We start from the raw sequence: 19971 nt of genomic DNA on the forward strand, positions 1-19971 counted from the left end.
GGACCCTCTGGTCCTACCCTGGGAGTCCCCATGGCTCTGCCTCCCTTTTGCTTTGTCTGGCTTTGGTCCCTTCAGTGAAGGTTTGTGTCCTCCCCAGAAGACTCTAGGGCTGCCTGGAACTCATGCAGCCCTGCAAGCAGCTTCCACCTCTCTTGGGATGTGTCTCATCCCACCAGTTTCCTGTCTTAGCCCTGCCTTCCCCCTTCTCTCATCAGCTCCAGTCTCCTGTGGCCCACCCACTAGGTTCCCTCACTTTTTGTTGGTGAGAAGTTCTGGCCCTCAGTTCATTTGCTGCAAAGATAAAGATCTCAATTACAGATGTCATAATCTTCAAAGAGCACCACTGAAGTATTATGTTATTTGGTTACTAAACATGTCTGGCTCCCTTCCCTGGGGTCATAATGGTAGTAAGAGAGTGGCAAGAAAAACCAGTTTGTCAACAGGAGAAGTTGGGAGATTCTCCGGAGTTCTAATTCCCACTCAACTACCATATACCAAACATGCATATAGTGACCTAATTTACTCCTTCTAAGAGCTTTTTTAAAGATGAGGAAACTGAAGCATTCCTGTACCCCTTACCCCTGACCTAGTACTGTCTCTATTATGGAGCTATCGCCTTCATGTGTATCTTTGTTATGGGTTGAATTATTTCTCTCCCCAAATTCATATGCGGAAACCTTAATACTCAGTGCCTCAGCATATGACTATAATTGGAGATACGGGCTTTAAAGAGTAATTAAAGCAAAATGAGGTCATATGGGTGGGCCCTAATCCAATGTGACTGGTGTCTTTATAAGAAGAGGAGATTAAGACACAGACACACACACACACACAGGGAAAATCATGTGAGGTTACGGAGATGGTGGCATCTATAAGCCAAGGAGAGAGGCCTCAGAAGAAACCACCCTGCCAACATCTTGATCTTGGACTCCAGCCTCCAGAACTGTGAGTAAATAGATTTCCCTTGTTTAAGTCACTCAGTCCAGGTATGTTGTTTTGGCAGCACTAATGAGCTAACATGGCCTATTATCACACATCAAGGTCATCATTTCTCTGGTCTCATATGAGTGGGGGGTCTCTTCTGGGGGTAGATTGTGAGAGCAATGGATGGGGGCTGGGGATAATCCAAGGCAGCATTCCATGTGGATTGCTCTATCCTTGCTTAAGACCACTTGCCCTCCTTTCCAAGCCCCATGTCCCCATAGCAGCTGCCGAGTCCCGATCATAGAAAGGTAACGTGGGAAGAAAGGGGAGGTTGGTTTGAGAAGACACGCAAGGAATGTTCTCTGAGCAGTATTCCAGGGTTGTGGGATCTTGCTTCCCAAATTTTATAAAAGCTACACTTAGGACTTGAAAAAAGAAATCCACAGAAAGAACAGAAGAAACAAGGTAAAACAGGGGGAAAGAGGGAAAAACCCTAATTTGATAGTAGAAATATGTAATATCACCTCTTATTGCAAAGTACACTATAGGTTACCAAGCATTTAACCTTGATGGTCAGGATCAAGGCTGTTTGGTGAACAGAACAGACATTCTTCTTCCCACTTTACAGATGAGGCAAGTGAAGGTGAATGTCTTGCCCAAAGGCATTCCAAGGGGAAGACATGGAGATGGAGCCCAGATTTGCCCCAGGAGCTGCGCAGCGTTCCGTGCATGTGCTCCTGCTGGCCATTCCTCCTGGTGCCCTTCCCTTGATGAAAATCGTGGGATTTCCCCACCACTGCCCTGGTGAGGTTGAGCTGAGACCCGGGGCCCCAGTAGGTCTGTGCCTGTCTCTGGGAACCTACCCGCCATTCCCTGAGCTCTTTAGCTTTCCCCTCTTCTCCACAGAAAGAAGAATGCGATTTTGCCAGGTCGACAGCAATAACACCCACTTTTGACAGCCCTCAAGTCCTCCCAGCCAGAAGCCAAACAGAAAGTCAAAGCCGGCTGTGTTTCCACCACCCCCAGGGTGACTCTGTTTAAAATTAAAGCTCAGCATGTTTTCTTTTTTTAATTCACAATTTATTGTAAGGGGAGAAGAAAAGCTCTTGCCCTAGTGATTAAGTTTTCAGAAGGATCACCTTTTAGCAGGGCTCTAGCAGGATTGCTGCTGGAAGGCAGGGGTATTTAAAGAATGTGAGCTGGAGTTCTTTCTTCTAAGCTCTTTATTTCATTTGCATGGTGCTAAGGCATTTGTCATGAGAGGGGCATTTCATAGTTATCAGGTCAAGTGCAATAAACTGGTAAGCAACAGACTGCCATCAAGGTGAAATAATTTCTGACACTTAATGGTCATTAATATGGAAGGCTGTCCATCACTATCCCTGCGTCTTGTTGCTCAGGGCTCCCCACTTTTTGGCTGTGGCAGGGAAAATAGCTGGGTTGGGGTTTGGAAGCTGCTTCTGGGAGCAGCAGCTAGGTATTATTTGGTTGCTAAAGTTGCTTCTTGGTTAAGAGCTAGCTCTAACCTTCCCAGGGCCATGTTTCCTTTAGGGAAACACAGAACACCCTTGTCTTCCGCAGAGCCATGCCCCCCAACCCTCCGGCACCTATGTTGCTGTAAATCAGGACTTTTGGTGATTTGGGGGAAGTCTGGGAAGGCTCAAGCTCTGGCCCAAATAAATCAGGCAGGCTAAATCCTCAATGCTAGGAGTCATCCATTAATTTGGAATTAGTGATCGTCTAGGCTGGAATGAGTTAGACACAAAAGAGGCATGGCAGACAGACTCTAAGGTGATCCCCGTGACTCCCTCCTATGGTGTTTATGACTTTGCATACTCTGTTCCCCTTGAGTGTGGGTGGGTTCTGTGACTTGACATTAACTGAGAGACTGTGCCTCGGGTGTTAATTACCAGACTATGTTACCGCTCAGTCTCCCTAGATGGCTCATCTCTCTCTCCTGCTGGCCTTGAAGAAACCAGCTACGCGTTGGGACTGCTGACAGAGGGCTCGTGCCAAGGAACCACAGTGGCCCTTAGCAATGGACAGCAGCCTCTGGCTGGCAGGTGGTGAGCAGTGTGATGCTCTCAGTCTTATGACCACAAGGAAATAGGTTCTAACAACCTGAGGGAACGTAGAAGCAGATTCTACCCCCGTCAAGCCTCTAGATGACAGAACAGGCTGCCTGTCACTTTGATTTTTGCCTGTGACCCTGAGCAGGGACCCAGGAAGACCATGCTCAGATCCCTAATGCCCAGAAACTGGGAGACAATGTGTGTTGCTTAAAGCTGCTTAGTTTGCAGTAATTTGTTATGCAGCAGTGGATGACTGGTACAAAGGATTTGTGGAGTAAAGGAATCAAGCAATGTCCCAGGGGTGTCATGGAGCTACTGAAGAAGACAAGCTATGCCAGCCTTTTTAGAAGGACCATTTGCATTGAGGAGGAGGAAACTGCTTGAGTTTCTTAGCCATCTTCCTAAAGAAGATGTGATAGAAATGCTTCGAGGAGAATCTGGGGAAAGCATGGGGTTCATCAGTTCCTGGATGGACTTGATCAACTCATTCCTGTGGAACGAATGAGTCCAGTAAAGACCATGGGAAGTGCCACAACCGTGGTGTGTAGTGTCCCAGCCTATGTGATGGATAGAGGGGGGTCACTGTGGCTGGAGTGGAGTGGACTCGAGCTAGTGCTAGCAAAGTGGGTCAAGGAGGTCAGATAGACCCAGGAAGCCTCTGTAAGGACTTTGGCTTTTAGTGAATAGCATTGGAAACTGTTCAAAGGTGTTGAGGAGTGGTGAGGGGAATGGCATGACCTGACACGTTCTAAGGTCACCTGTACTCTCAGGACCAATTTGTGAGTGTGTGGGAGGAGTCAGTGACCTGGTGGCAGAGATTTTGATTCACTTTTGCATCCCTCACATGACTTAGCATAACATCTGACATATTAACTGTTCAGTGTTTGTTGGATTGAATTGAATGTATAAACCATCCATTATTGCTGTAAGATTTTTTAAAATTTCTTTTTACTTATTTATTTGAGAGAGAGAGAGAAAGAGAGTGTAAGAATCCCAACCAGACTCTACACTCACCACAGAGCCCAACAAGGAGCTTGATCTCATGACCTTGAGATCATGACCTGAGCTGGAATCAAGAGTCGGACACTTAACCGATTGAGCCACCCAGGCGCCTGGCTGTGAGATTTTTTAACATTCTGAAAAGTTTAAGCCCCAAACATATGCATGACGTTTAACTGGTTTATCAAAGCCATTGACATAACTGGCGAAATTGAAAGCAAAGCTGTGTTGTTGAGTAGGGCATTTCTGGTTTTTTAATCCTCCTCAAATGTCATGGATAAGAAAAAAATGAGCAGGTGTTATCTTAGGCGGGTGAAGGGCAGCCCCTCCCTTGCCTGGTGATGTTAAAGAGGATGGGATAAGACCTTATCCCCTTGTGTGTGTTGGGAGGTGCAGGATTGTCCTCTCCCACAAGGGCTCTTGCAAATCTTTGCCCATAGCATCTGCTACTGAAACCATTCAAGTTTACCTTGTCACTTCCACTCTTGTTATTTTGATTGCTATAATTGTTTTTTCTCCAAAAAGATCTAGGATTCCACAGGAACCGCTAGGACCAATAACATATTGAAATGTATGAATAGTTGTGTACGTAAGGTATGTGTGATGATGGATTCTATGTGTGGATGAGGCTAGGCCACAGTACCCGAATGTTTGGTCAAATACCAGTCCAGATATTGCTATGATGGTATTTATTAGATATAATTAAATCAGCACACATGGGGTAAAGCTGATTATCCTTTGTATTGTAGGTGGGCCTCATCCAATCGGTTGAAAGCCTTACGAGAAAAGACCTAGGTCCCTACAGAGGGAATTCTGCTTCTGCACTGCTCTCAGATTCAAGACTGCAGTATCACCTCTTGCCAGATTTTCTAGCCTACAAGCCTGCTTTGCAAATTTTGGACTTGCCAGCCCCCAGTCATGTAAGCCATTTCCTTAAAACTACTCTCTCTATATAGATAGATATAACGATATATGGATATCCTATTGACTCTACTTCTCTGGGATCCCTAACTCATACAATGTGAAAATTCTGAGACCAGAAGTCTGTCTACTTCTCCCTCTTCCCCTGAAGATTAGGCTAGGTGTCTGTTACATTGTCATGTCAACCTGGAGTGAAGCATGAGGTGTTTCCTACATGAGGAGGCATTGTCTGAGTGAGGGTAGGTTGAAGTGTGCCACCCTCAAACTAGGCCTGGTGTTGCTGGCTTTGTGAGCAGAACTCTCTAAGGCAAGCTTCTCAGGGTAACATCCTAGCCACCACTGGAGCCCTTGGTGGTTTGGGCCCTCCTACCTGTCCCTCGCCTCCCTTGGTCCCAGGGGTCCAGACTCTTGGTAAACCAGGGGCCTACTCTCTCCTAAGGTGTAGCTTTCCCCAAGGACCTTTTCTCTCTACTCCCTACTCCTCACTAATGGTGCCTCAATTCAGAGGGGATCTGATCAAGCCAAGGACACAAAGCTGAAGGCACTTTATAATCTCAGCTTTTGTCCTGGTAAAGAACACATAGGTCAGAAGGGTTTCCCACTGATGGATTTACATGGAAGCATTTTGTGAGCATGTTTAGATGCCCTGGCTCCCTTTTATTGCCCAGTATCCAACAGGATGAAAAGGCATGGAGGCATTGTGGTTATACTCAGAGGTAGCTGCATATAGTCACCCCTTTCCTCCAGTCTCCCCTTTCCTTAAGCTCCAGCTTCAGTGGGTGACAACCAGGAGAGTGTGGTCAGCCCAGGTAGTGCTGGAAGCTGGGGTGTCAGGTCTCTAGCCTGGAAATAGGGGTGATTTCTAGTGGGTCCTCATTGCTGAGCTACAACAGCTCCATGCTACACTTATAACTCCTAGGGAAACCAATCCACACCTGCAGGGATCCTGTCCCCAAGTTCTCTCTGCCTAATGACCATCCCTGATGGCAAAAAGAGTGATAGTTGGAGTAGGAATCTTGCTGTTTGCCCTTTTTAGAAAACATGTTTTCCTAAATGATGAGACCAGTAGAATCTACCCCGGGGAAGGGTCCTGGAGTTGGCCACACTCTTACCCAGAAGCATTTCCTCCCCGTTGGGAAATGAACTGGCCAGCTAGCAGTATCCAGGTAGATTCCTGAAGGGTGAAGAGTCTTGCTGCTTCTCTGGGCTGGACTCTCATCCCACCAGAGCCCTCCTTCATTGTCCCATCATCATCACTGAGAGAGAGTCAGAGACCTGAGGGATAGCCTTTTTTAGGACCCTTCTCCTTCTGCCCTGGGGCCATTTTGTCTGTTTCTGTGGTTTAAGGATTGGTGTGCCTGAACCTGGAAATAGGGTATGGCTGTGCCTGTCCCCAGCGCTGTGACTGGCATGACTTGCATGAATCACTGAGTCACACTGATGTCCAAGCTGCCAGTGGGGCAGCTTGCCAGTGAAATATAACCACATTTTCCTTCTGAAAGGACAAGAGTGACTGTTCTCTTCATGTATTGACACAGATCAACCTATTTAAAATGCTAAAAGATGATGCATCTCCTCAAATAGTCGTTGCATTATAAGGCCAGCTCAGCTCTTCAGGGGTTTCAATTAGTGCTCGGCACAGCATGGAGGATAGAGGAGAGCAACATCTGAACAGCCAGCCAGCTAGCCAGCAGTCTGGGGAGGGGGTCTCCTGTCTCTTGAATTATAGTAGCATCATTTATATAAGAAGGGGAGAGAGACAGAGACAAAGAGAAAGAGAGATAGAAAAAAGTGAGAAACTGAGAAAGAGAAGAAACAGAGGCAAGGAGAGACAGAGGGAAAGACAGAGATGGAGAGAGAGAGAGAAGAAGGGAATGTCTTACTGTGGAGGATGGATGGGGAGGTTTGGGGAGGCGTAGAGGTGGGGGGGGTTCTTCTGCTCCAGTAGCTGTAGTCCAGGTAGGATCCCATCCATTTCCCCTTTCACCCTCAAACCTGCCAGGGAAAAATCCCTGTGGCAAGTGCGCAGATGATCTAAGGAAGTGATCAGTGGAGAGAAGGAGGGTTTCTTTCCTTCCTTGGTGCTTTTTTCCTCTCAGATCATGTTTCTTTCAAGTGAACTTTCCAGCACAGCCCTGGGACCCACCAGCAAGAATGAGGTTGTCTCCATCTTCGCTACAGCCGAGAGCCAGACGTGCTTGCCCCTGTCACTGTGGGATGAACAGGCAGCAGGAGCTGGGGGTGAGGGGTGAGGGGGGGTGGTCCTGAGTTGCAGGTCCTGAGCGCTGTGGCCTCAGTGGCCAGCCCCCCTCCATCAGGCCATCATGTGGAATGCACACCGTGTTCCCCTGGCAGGAGGATCCCACAGATCACAGCTCCCCTCTCACTCCTCCAGCACCTGGGACAGCTCGCGAGTGCGGCACCTCGGGCTCTCGCTACTGCCAGGGGCCTGCCATTTTCGAGAAGTCTCCGACTTCTTCCAGCCCATGTCTCCAGCTACCTGAATGCTTCAGTCCATGTTCTCCTGACCCTCTTTCTTTTCCCACCTCTCTGTTTTCCCTCTTTTTCTTCCTTCTCCTCCACCTCCTCCTCCTGCTTCTTCATCTTCTGAAGCCCCAAATTTTTCTACTGAGGGCAATTACTGCCGAGTCCTTAATTTGGAAACCATTGTTTTGTCTCCACTAAGAATCCTATAATCAGGATTCGGGGGGATATAAAATGAGCTTCCACCATTCATGCGTTAAGAATAAAATGTTCCCTATCCCTCCCTCCATTTCACATTTAATAAACTGACATGCGTGTCACCACAAAGAAACCAGCGGTGTGTGTGTGTGTGTGTGTGTGTGTGGTCATCTCCACAGTGAATAAGACAACGGGTGGCGGGAGACAGTACTCTGTCTGCAAGCACAGAAATACAAGGGCACACTTCCCTTGGATCTGGAAGTACAATTGCAGCCCATTAAGTAGTGAACTGTGCCTTCTTCCCTGGTTTATCCATGAATAGGCAGGCAGAGGGAGGGCAGGGAGTATGCAACTGCAAAACCATCGCAGAGATAAGGAACACAACTCGATTCACTTACAACACTGTGAGCATGTGTGTGAGCACATGGGTGTGAACGGCGTTCTCTAGGACCTTTTTTGTTCACTGCATCTCCATGAAGTAGGCTGGGGTCTCTGGTTATCAGCTGCAGCTGACTGAGGAGTACCAGAACAAATGCCATGCAAATTCCAGTCATTTCTCAGCATACTCTGGATCCGTGGATTCCTAGGACTATGAGTCGAGTGGAGCAGTCAGGTTCTGGGCGCCAGCTAAGTGAAAGGAAGGCAGGCCTGGGAGAGAACATGAGCTATTAGAGGCTACATTGCAAGAGACAGACCAGGCAGGCACAGAGGGGGCACCTGCCCTTACACTGTACATATGCATGGCTCCCTCCTTGCTGAGCTCCAGAAATTAAAGGCCTGAGTCCCAGGAGGAAGAGTGGCCCCTACTTTGCCCAATCTCGAGTGCTCATCTGTAAAAAGGCAATATGCATTGCCTACCTGCTAGAAGGGGCCTGGATGTGAATCTCTGAGTATACCTAAACTCAGTTTGGAGGAGAGAAATTATAAAAAGCTGCATTATTTAATATCTCCTTATTTTTATTATCATATTTCCTTATGCCTTCTTTTAGGCGGTCTTTATTTCTCTATAACACAGACCTAAAACTAAGCCCACATCTTTTCCTATCTCCCTACCTGCCAATTACCACTGACCCCATCCCATGTCCTACTCACTTCAGGTCCCAGCTCTCTGGCTGTCAGAGTCCCCCCAACCAAGCCAGTGGTGTATCCACCATGGAGCTCACAAGTTATCCATGCTGCAGAGCACAGAGCAAAAGGGTCCACTCAAGAGGCAGGATCTCAGAAGTGAAATCAAGTGACAAGCTGAGCACATTGTTCTTAGAGAGGGGCCAAGGCCAGAGAGATTCCAAGCATAAACCACCAAGACAGGAACCACGGAAACGAGAAAGAGGGACATTTCAAAGCAGGGGCCTGGTGATGGAGCCTGAGAAAGTGCTCTCATCAAAAGAAGGTGTCTAGCAATTGATTATCATGAATGTGGTAATCAGAGAAGATCAATCCTGCTGCAGACCGAAGAGGTTATCTCTCTGGGGAATATAAGCCCTAACCAGGGGCAAATGCAATTGGCCTGCTTTGGTCTGCATACTTGTGTCGCCTTGCCCCCAAATTCGTATCTTGAAGCCCTAGCCCTCAGTATGAAGATATTTGGAGGTGGGGTCCCTGGGAAGCAAGTTCAAATGAGGTCATGAGGGAGGGACCCTACTTTGACAGAGCTGTGCTCATAGAAGCAGAGGAAAAGATCCGAGCCCTTTCTCTCTGCACCGTGTGAGCGCACACGAGAAGGTGGCCATCTACAATCCAGAAAGAGTCTTCGCCAGGAACTTAACTGACTGGAGCTTTGCTCTTACTTCCCAGCCTCCAGAATTGAGAGAAATTAATTGCTATTGCCTAAACCACCCAGTCTATGGTATTTGACTAGGACAACGCCCAAAGGCCATGACACCTGATGCCATTTACTGTGTCCCAAGAAGATTCCAAGTGCTTTGCATAATCAGCTCTTTTCATCCTCATCATTTTAACCTCACAAACCAATGAAGTAAGTGATTTTCAACACAGAGCACAGATGACAACAGCAGGTGTCAGGAGGTAGGGAGACATGCTAATTTGGGTGGCTGGTACGTGCAGCACCTGGACCTCACACTCCCGTGGTCTGGCATCACAGTCTGGACAGTGAACCTTAGGGCCTCAGTGCCTTGTGAGGTTTTAATGGCAGGAGTGTTAGTCAGGGGAAGGACACTTTCAGGTTCCCCTGACTAGTGGCCTGAGGCTGCTGTCACCTACCTCTCTGTGAGTCCATCCCTTTCAGGGTAGGTCAGTGGGCAGCATCAGATGAGTTACTAATCTGGGGGGTTAGTGAAGGTACAGAAAGGTTAGGCCTCCTGGTGATTCATTCTTCTCTCTCTGTGTGCCCTTCTTGGCCTTTTGGTCCCCACTTCCCCCAAGAAGGCTCTTCCAGCCATTCCTAGGATGGGACAAGGGCAGAACCTGTGACTTGGCTGAGCCACAGAAATAGGGATTCCCTTCCCATGGTTGTTCTGAGGTCCTCTCCCTGAGCACAGCCAGCAGATGGGAAATATTCCCCACCTGTTCCTCAGGAAAGGGATATTTCACGGCTGCCCTCGGGTGACCAAGGTGAGGGTGAGCATGCACCTTTGGCCGAGGCCACACATAGTGGCCTACCGCTCTGTGCATGTGATAATGACAGCTTCTGTCACATGAGCTGCAATGCTGCTGATCCCTCTAACACTAGAAGTAGTTATTTTAAAGGGAGAAATCATGAGTCCAGAAGGGGACATCAACAGCATGAGAACACCATCTGTGCCACCAGGGTTCCCGAGGAGGCTTAAGATGGCTTTAGCTGTGGCAAATCAAGCCTTCGCAGGTACTGCCTTTCCTCTACAGACCAGCAGGGAAGGAAAGTTCCAGAGTGGCTCTGTTATCTCAGCTCTCATAGAGGAATATGTGTACGAGGAAAGGTCAACTGGTGGAAAGGAGTAGCTTTCAATAGTGGTTTTCTTCTTTGCTCTTTTCCTAATATTTGACTTTTAATGTGGATTTTTTTTTTAGATTTTATTTATTTATTCATGATAGACATAGAAAGAGAGAGAGAGAAAGGCAGAGACACAGGCAGAGGGAGAAGCAGGCTCCATGCAGGGAGCCCGACGCGGGACTCAGTCCCGGGATTCTAGGATCATGCCCTGGGCCAAAGGCAGGAGCTGAACCTCTGAGCCACCCAGGGATCCCCTAATGTGGATTTAAAACTTTTTCCAGCAACTATTTTGTGGTGTGCATTTCTAAATCATAGCAAGTTAATAACGTTTCTATTTTACCAAGCACTGAAGACGTCCTTTCAAAAATCCAGCTAGATGATATGCTGTAGTATGTGTATCCATTTATTTTATCTGCTTAATGAGCCACAAAGTAGTAGCGGCCACAATGATAGCAGTGTCTGGGCTGCAGCAAGTAAATGATGATGTATCTATCACATACTTTGTCAGGCATCTATATGCATTGGGCCTCCAGACAACCTTCTAGTTGGATACTTTTCTTATCGTTGTTTTGCAGATGAGGAAACAGAGGGACAGAATAACTTGTCCAAGGTAGTTGGTGGGCATTTAAAAGACCAGAGACACTACTTCGTACGGTATCTGGCCACCTGGAGAGTAGTATAAGCCCAGCTTCCTTCCATGTAACTTCCAAGATTGAGATCACTGAACCACCAATTAGACTGGTCTAACTAATTGGTAGATCTGTGCCTCTTCTCATTCTCCATTATCCTCTATCCCTCTTTTCTCTTCTTTCTGATTACAAGAGAAACACTTATTTACATCTCCTAATCAATCACTTCCTATTGTGGACTGGATTATGACTCCCCAAATTCATATGTTGAAGTCCTAACCAGTCGTACTTCAGAATACAGCTGTATTTGGAGACAGGGTCTTTTAAAAAGATAATTATGTTAGGGGTGCCTGAGAAGTTCAGTCTGTTAAGATTCCAAATCTTGGTTTCAGCTCAGGTCATGGTCTTGGGGTCATGGGATCAAGCCCCATGTCAGGCTCTAAGCCCAGTATGGAGTCTACTTGAGATTCTTTCCCCTTCCTTCTCCCTCCTCTGTTCCTTCCTCTGTTCATGTGTACACTCTCTCTCTAAAATAACTATTTATTAAAAAGAAGGTAATTAAGTTAAAGTGAGGTCATTAGGTGGGCCTTAACTCAACATGACTGGATCCTCACATTAAGAGGAAATGTGGGCACTCAGAGACACCAAGAGTATGTGTTCAAGAAGACCATGTAAGGACACAGGGAGAAGACACCATCTATAAGGCAAGAAGAGAGGCCTCTGGAGAAACCAACCCTGCTGACACCTTGATCTTGAAATTCCAGCCTCCAGAACTGAGCAAATAAATTTGTTGCTCATGCCCCCCAAGTCCTTGGTATTTTGTTATGACAGTTAGAGCAAACTAATATATTTCCAAAGTGTCAGTGGTTGAACATGATTTGGTCACAGTCATCGTCCATGACTCCCAGTCCAGTGAGGGAGACAGAGCAGTTAGGAAATAAGGACAAGATAGTTTGATGAACACTGAGGGTGGTACACAAAGACCTATGGGAATCCATGAAGGCACTGCTGGGGAGGCCCAGTGCAAGGGAGGAGGTGAAGAATGGTTGGTTTGAGAGATGACCTTTGAGCTGAATCAGAAAGAATTCGGGTTAACTAGGCTAACAAGAGAGAAAGTCACTCCAGATAGAACAGCAAGGACAAAGGAGGCTGGGATTCAGGAATCAAATATGGTGGATCCTTGGTGATCTCAGATTTAACATTTGCAGTTTTGGCAGCACTTGAATGAATAGGCAGGTCCTTGGCACGTACTAATCTGTAATTTTGCAAAGGCACAAGGGCAAATATGAGGGAGTGTGTTGTCAGTGTGGGAACAAGTCGCCTGAGCTATTAAGTGAGCTTCCACATTGAAATAATTCATTCAACACAAAGCATGATTTTGGTCTCATAAAGACCCCGTGAGAAACAATGTTGTAGATTAGGAAATGGAGAAAATTACATGTTAGAACCATACTCAAGTCTCTGAGCGTTTTTGAAAGTCTCTAGTGAATCTCTTGTGGATGTTAAGGGTCCTTGTAGGTCTGAGATTAATATCCTCCTGTGTTGGATTAAATATGTTTTCATTTTCTACCATTGTTCCCCCCTTAATTCAGCTATTCACCTTTTTTTGTGTGTGTGTGAGCATTTCTACTTTGTGCCAGCCACCATGCTAGGTATACAGTGGTGACAAAACACACATGCCTCTGCTCTCCTGGAGCTCACAAACTATTGGAGAGGGATAATGAACCAGGAAGCAGACATATATGATTGCTATTGGTGAGATATGGTACTGAGAAAAAGTGCGGGGCTTTGGGAGAAAATAGCTGGTAGGGACAGATGGTGATGGGTCAGCAAAGGGTTTTTTGGGGAGGCAAAGGATAAGCAAGCCTACTTTCCCCGCAGACAGAGGGAGGAGCGGGCCTGAGGGCTCTGACATGGAAGCAAGGTGTGCTGCAGGAATGGCAGGCAGAGAGTGTGGGGTGTTGAGAGAGAAGGAAGAGCAGCATAAGGTGAGTGGGAGGAGTGAGTGGAGCCAGATTGAGGCCTGTGGCCATGGTAGGAATTTGAGTTTATTCCTCATGAAATCAGGAGTCTCTGAGGGCTTTTAAACAGGGAGTGTCAGGCTCATCCCGGTGGCTCTTACAGGGAAAATGGACGGGAGGAGGCTTGTGCAATCCTGCCCAATCAGATTGGATCAGCAATGGATGCCCAGTCAGAACACAGCTTGCCAGGTATGGCTGCAGATTGGAATCCCTTGGGAGCGCAAAATAATACTGATGTCTGGGTCTCCGGCATCCCAGACATTCTGATTTAATTGTTCTGGGGTACAGCCTGGAATTTTAAGAAGCTCTCAGGTGATTCAAATGAGCAGCAAACCTTGAAGCTTTCTGGATCTAGAAGGTTCAAGAAAGGATTCAGTAGAGATTTGAGGGTGCGGTGTACTAGGGTTGCGGCCATGAGAAACAAAGTCATGAACAAATACATGAAATGCATTTTAGAGACAGAAACAATAGCTCAGCAGGTACTCTGGTTATGAGTGGCAGAGGAGCAGGAGGATTTAAAGATTACTCAGAAGTGAGGCCTGAGCCACAGATAGACATTTGGGAGCCATTGGTATTTGAGTTGGTATTTAAAGCCACAGGAATAGAAGCAATCACATGGGAGAGAATATGACCAGAGAAGGGCTCAATCTTAATAAGGTGGGGAGAAAGAGGTTTGACTGAGGTGGGGTGGGGTGTAAATGAGATACGGTGCCACAGAGGTACGCCTGAGGAGGGCCTGACCATTGATAAGTAGAGCAGTGCTCCCTCCATTTTAGCAGGAGGAATGAACAAGAAGGGGGCAGTTTGAGCGGCTTTGTAAATTAGCTATGGGAAAGTGAGAGCACTTTTAACTGCTAGATTTCATTTTCTCAATTGAATTTAAGCAGGTAGGAGCTGAGGGTGGGTGGCCAGGTAAGGAATGGGGTGAGGAGGAGGGGTGGCAGTTTTGAGGAGTTTATAGAAGATCTGAGATAGTCATGGGGTTGAGGGAGGAGAACACACTTATTGGAAAGGGCTCTGAGTTTAGGGTAGCTCTGTGTGTCCATCTGAGGATGATGGTCATGCCTTTATGGTGACTGTCGAGGTGTGCGTTTGTCTCCATCAACAAGGCTTGGAGTCACAGGTGTAGGCACAGAGAGGTAGCAGGCTTCATCCCAGGTTGGAATTTGCGCATCTTTGGCAATTTTAACAGTTTTAATAAAGAGTTGGGGGAGAGCCTAGATTATGGGGTTAAGTATATAAATAAGAGATGTGGGGACCCTGAAGGGTGCACTGCTCCATTTCTCTTCAAGACAACCAGGTGATGGTACCCTTTATTCCTCCTGAACCCTCAGTAGGATCCTGCTCTCCTGGCTGCTCCCAGTCATGACTACAGGTCCCAATGTCATGGTGAGGGCACTGGATTTACTTTGTATTTTCTAAACAATATTTGTATTGGTTTCCTATTGTGAATTTCCTGTGTGATGTCACAACATAATAATTAAAAAAAAATTTTTTTTATGATAGTCACAGAGAGAGAGAGAGAGAGAGAGAGGCAGAGACACAGGCAGAGGGAGAAGCAGGCTCCATGCACCGGGAGCCCGACGTGGGATTCGATCCCGGGTCTCCAGGATCGCGCCCTGGGCCAAAGGCAGGCGCCAAACCACTGCGCCACCCAGGGATCCCACAACATAATAATTTTAAATAATATACATGTATCATCTCAGTTTCCATGGGTCAGGAGTCCAGGTATACTTAGAGTCTCACAAAGCTGTAATCAAGGTGACAGCTGGGACTAGGGTCCTATGCCAAGTAGAGGTGTTTGTTGGTGTAGTTCAGTTCTTTGCTGCTGCACAACCGATGGCAGCTTGCTTCTTCAAGACCAGTGAAGGGGCGGAAAGGCTGGGCTTCTCTTTGATTCATTCTTCCCTCTCTGTGCCCTTCTTGGCCATTGTCCTCTCTTCTAGAGCTCAGAAACGCTCTCTAGTCACATCTACGGCCACAATGGGTAGAACCTGTGACTTGACTGAGTTGCAGAGCCAGGGATTCTGGAGAGAAGAGAGCATCTCTGGAGGGAGGAGAGCATCTCTGCTGCTTCTGTTCTCTTGTCTCCAGACCAGCCTTTACAAGGTCCGTCTCCTTAGGTCAGGCCCACCCAGGATAACCTCTCTTCCAATTAATTTAAAGCTAACTGACCAGAGACTTCATTACATCTGCAAAATATTCTCACTTTTGCCAGACAACATAACAACATTGGTGATATTCAGGAGTCCAGCCAACCCTCCATGGGAGAGGGTTGCACAGAGCAGGGGCACTAGGGGAGTGGAGATCTTGGGGCTCATCATGGAATTCTGCTTACCCTCACTTTCGCATCAGGTAAATTTTTTTAAAATAGTGTTTCTTTTTCTTTTCTGAGTGCAAAAGTAATATCAGTTCATAGAGTAGAAGAATCTGAAAGCTGTAGACATGTACAGAAAGGGGAATTTAAACCCATTCATTAGAATATCATTTCTACCCTAAAATATAAACCTTATTATGACTTTTTATTTCTCTTTATATAAAGGGACCACAATATAGAATTTTTTAGATTTTCTATTAGATTAGGTGTTCTTTGAGAATATGAATATGGCTCATAGTACTCCATTGTGTGAATATGGATTCAATTTATTTACTGTATTCCACTTTACATTCTGGTTGCTTCCAATTTTTTTGCCATTATAAATAATCTTGATGAATTTACTCCAGCATACCTAAGTGCTTATTCAGAGCTCACTATTCACTTGAAATTTTGAGTCAGAGATAGTTAATGTGGTGGGACCAGATGCCAATAAAGAAATCAATCAAAAAAAAAAAAAAAGAAATCAATCAGAAATGACAAACATCCACAACCTGAACGATTTGTTTGGAAAATACAAAATCAGTTTTTATTTGGGCACATCCCCCCCCCCCCCCCACAGGATACTGCTAAAGTGCTTTGGCATAGGGCTTCGTGAATATAGGGATGACATTTATCCCAGGTTACCCAGACTTGCACAATAACTGCTCAGCACAAGGATTTGGTTATGCCATTAACATAGTTGCATAACAGGCCCTGAAGGAAAAGATCTGAGTTGGGGAAGGGGGAGAGAGGGAAGGGGAGATGAGCTGGGATTGGGTAGGAAGGTAGACTAGGAGGATGGCAGTCACAGGGTCCCTGACCGCAGAGTTAAAGGAGAATTCTCTTTGTCTATGAGATTTGATAGCTGGGCAAACCGCCCTGGGCTGGCATAAAGCTGCCTGTAGTAATGAGCTCAATAAAGTGATTTAAAATATATTGATCTTTGTGTGTTTGTGGGTTTGGCCCTAACCTTGGTGGTTGGCTTCCTTCAGGGCAAACACTTGGTACTTTATGTGCCGTGGGAAGTCAGAACTCACGAGCCTTTGGCATTTGGGGCTGAGTTTGGTGCACTGTGAGGAGGTCTTGAACCCTGTCTGAGGATGTTTAGTTCCGAGGCTGGCAGGGCCTCGGGCCTGTGCTCCTGGGATGGGAGGCTCTAGGAAGGCAGCATGTTGGTTTTACTCTCTGAATTTTCTGGGAGTGTATGTGTGTGTTTTATAGGAGGGAAGGGGTAGGGGAAGGAGCAGGAACGATGATATAGTGGGTCCCTAGAGTGGGCCACTGAGAAATGCTAGGGAAGCTGGTCCTTGGCATAGTTATGCTTGACAAATGATATGTATTCTGGGCAGCACACCTGTGTTCTCTCTCCAAGTGCAATGGGAGCCATCTGTCCCATGACAATTGTGCCCAAGCCTTTTGCTGTGCTGTGTCTTCTGGGAGTAAATTGCTATTTCCCTTGAAGAGACTGTGTCTCCTTTGCCAAGCAGCCCAGTGGGCTCCCTCTTTCCTCTGCCGAGAAGCTCTCCTGTGGACTAGTTGTAAGTTTAGTAGGATGAATTTTCATGTGAATTAATGGCCAGGCCATCAAGCTTTAGCCACTCCCTCAAAGGAGGTGTTGCTTTTTCTTTCCCTTTTTATAGTCTCAGTGAGGACCCTAAGCAGGTGTGGGAAGTGTGTATGTTTTGGAAAAAACAACCTACTGGTGGTCTGTCCATAGTGAATCTCCAGGAAGTGGCTTTGCTCCTAGAACTTTTAAAATCTTGTGCTTCTCAACCTTACAGTTATGGTGCTCAAAGACCAAGCATGGTGTAGACCAATGGTTCTCAACTAGGGGTAATTTTGCCCCTTGGGGAACATGTAGCCATGGAGACATTTTGACTGTCAATGCTAGGAGTTGGGGAGTGGGAGGTGAATGGAGGACATTACTCATCTTGGATGGAAGTCAGGGATCTTGCTAAACATCCTACAATGCACAAGAAATATTCTACCCAAAATGTCAATAGTATCAAGGTTGAGAAATCCTGGCATAGACTGAAGTATTGCCCCTATTATCAGGAAGCCTGGCTTCTGAGTTTATAAGATAGAAACCAAAGTTTGCATGGAAGCTGTCTGCTTGAACTCTATTTAGGGAAAGAACCATGACCTACTTTTCAGCACTTTCCCTAAAGCAAGATTAGTCAAAACATTCAAATATCCCTAATGTGGAGAAAACAAACAAACAAATGTCCAAGCCTATGGGTTAAAAGACTCATTTACATAACAATGAGACACATGAAGCAAAGGCAAATCTGGGCTAAAATTGCCTCACTTTAAGTATTCATTGAGAAAGAGCTAAACTGGTAAAAGGAGCATTCCCCATCCTTCACATGCCTGCATCATGCCAGCATCCAGCAATGCTTTCAATCAGAGACAGTGTTTACTGGGCAGGAGACCTAGAGATGGCCTCCCTTTGGGCAATTTATGCTAAATTAGTTTTGTGGATGCTTCGGGTTCCAATTCCTCCAGACTTTCTTCATTACAGACAGTGCCTCTGAGACCAGTAGTGAGAAACTGTGTCTTGAATTACCGGGTCATAAATTTAATATCAGAAACCATCTTCCCTTCCTATATCAGGTACCAGGTATCAGCAAATAGTTTTTAGTGTTTTCAGAAATGCTCACACTTTAATGTGATGTCTGGGGTTTGAAGAACTCTTAGGTCAGAGGATGGGCAATGAACCCTGAAACTGTCATGCAAAATGATGTGAGACCAGTTACCTGGGAGAGAGGATCTACTGATTTCATCACATCCCTAAGGGGCCTTTATTCTGAATATTAAGAAGCATTGATATGGATTCATTTGTTCATCAAATATTTATTGAGTGCCTATTCTGTGCCAGCACTGTGTTACATACGGAAAAAGAAGAGGACTAGACGGTGGTGAATCATCGATTGGAACTTAAAGAAAACAGGAAGGAGTCTGAGGAGGAAAGTACAAAATTAATCAAAACACACTGAAGAAAGTAATTGAAAAATTTAAAGAGCGTAAAGATATATTTTATTTGATATTGACAGACATTTCTATTTGGACATGGACAACGCTGTAACAACATGATGGCAATGGAAACAAAGCAAAGGGAGAGCTATGGTGGTGAACACTCAGATGAAGTGGATTTTTATCAATAGGTAATTCACATCTTTTAGCTGCTAATTCTGAAAATAGGACCCAATTTGTTCCCCCTGCCAAACAGTTTTCAAAATTTAATTATCAGTTACGTTGATCATCTGTGTTTCCTACATTTTATCACCTCAGTGTTTTAGGAATGATATTGAAATGAAAGCTCGTTTTCACAAAGTTAGAGGTTAAGTAAACTCTTGTGTCTGTCACACCCATGACTTATCATGAGGGTTTCCATTTTAATTTTTTCACCATAGACACTGATTTTTCCCTTTCGTCATGATAGTTACAATCTACTTCTTAACCTGACCCAGAGATTAGGCAGTGATGCAGTGGTGGTGGGTGGAAGTTTCAGGAAGGTCACTCCCAGCCATTCAGTGGGATTGTCAAGGATACCTGAGTTCCACTCACCCCACAGTGTAATTCCTGACCCAACCCCTTGTCCGTTGGATTCATGGCTCTGTGCTAAATGGCAAAAACTTCTATTCTCCTTTGTGATTTTTAAAATTTAAATTTAATTTACTTATTTTAGAGAGAGAGCATGTGCACAAGCATGAGGGGCAGAGGGAGAAGGAGAGAGAATTCCAGGCTGACTCTGCACTGAGCCTGGAGCCTGACACTGGGCTCAGTCTCATGACCCTGAGATCACCATTGCAGGATTTCTTTTCCTTCGGCGCCTGCGGTTCTTGGTCACACTGATTCAAAGAATAGAGAGGTAGACTAGACAAAGTGATGGGCAGTAAACCAAAGCTTATTGAGTCATAGTACAAAGCTCCCAAAGAGGGAGGGACCCGAGAGGGTTGCCCTCCTTGGTGACTTGTAATCTGAGTTTCTTCATAAAGTCATCACCTTACTCATGGTCACCCTGTGAATACAAACTTGCTGTCTAAATGGTTAAGTTCACCTGTGTTTCTTTTTTTACTTAAGTATGTTAAGTCATATATGCCCACTGTTTCCCGAGCCTGAGGGGAATTCAGTTCATGCCGCTTGCCTTGAGGATGTTTAGAATCTCCATTTCATAGCATTTAGAAAGCACCTAATGGTTTATGTAGTAAATGTCAGCATCTCATTTTATAGATGAGGAAGCTGTGGATTCTAGACCTCAACCTTGAAACTGGCAGAATGAAAACTGGAATCTCCTTTCCGAGTTCCTTCCTGGAGCTTTCTTCACACTACTAAATTTCTAGAAGACACAAAAACATCAAGATAGCTTTTCTTCAGTCTTTTCTGGGCAGAGTTCAATGGCCTCTAACAGTGCCTGGGTCACAGTGAATTTAGTTGT

At 45.8% G+C, this 19971-nt stretch overlaps 1 long non-coding RNA gene across 1 annotated transcript; it reads left to right on the plus strand.

Annotated features, from left to right (window-relative positions):
* The first annotated feature begins 387 nt into the window (after nt 1–387).
* LOC140626111 (uncharacterized) lies at nt 388–18850 on the plus strand. The gene is made up of 4 exons (XR_012025326.1): nt 388–945; nt 1831–1951; nt 4745–4915; nt 18587–18850. It is a non-coding gene; the product is annotated as an uncharacterized lncRNA (long non-coding RNA).
* Nucleotides 18851–19971: the final 1121 nt, after the last annotated feature.

Source organism: Canis lupus, chromosome 37, assembly GCF_048164855.1.
Source record: "Canis lupus baileyi chromosome 37, mCanLup2.hap1, whole genome shotgun sequence".
In the NCBI taxonomy this organism is placed as follows: Eukaryota; Metazoa; Chordata; class Mammalia; order Carnivora; family Canidae; genus Canis; species Canis lupus.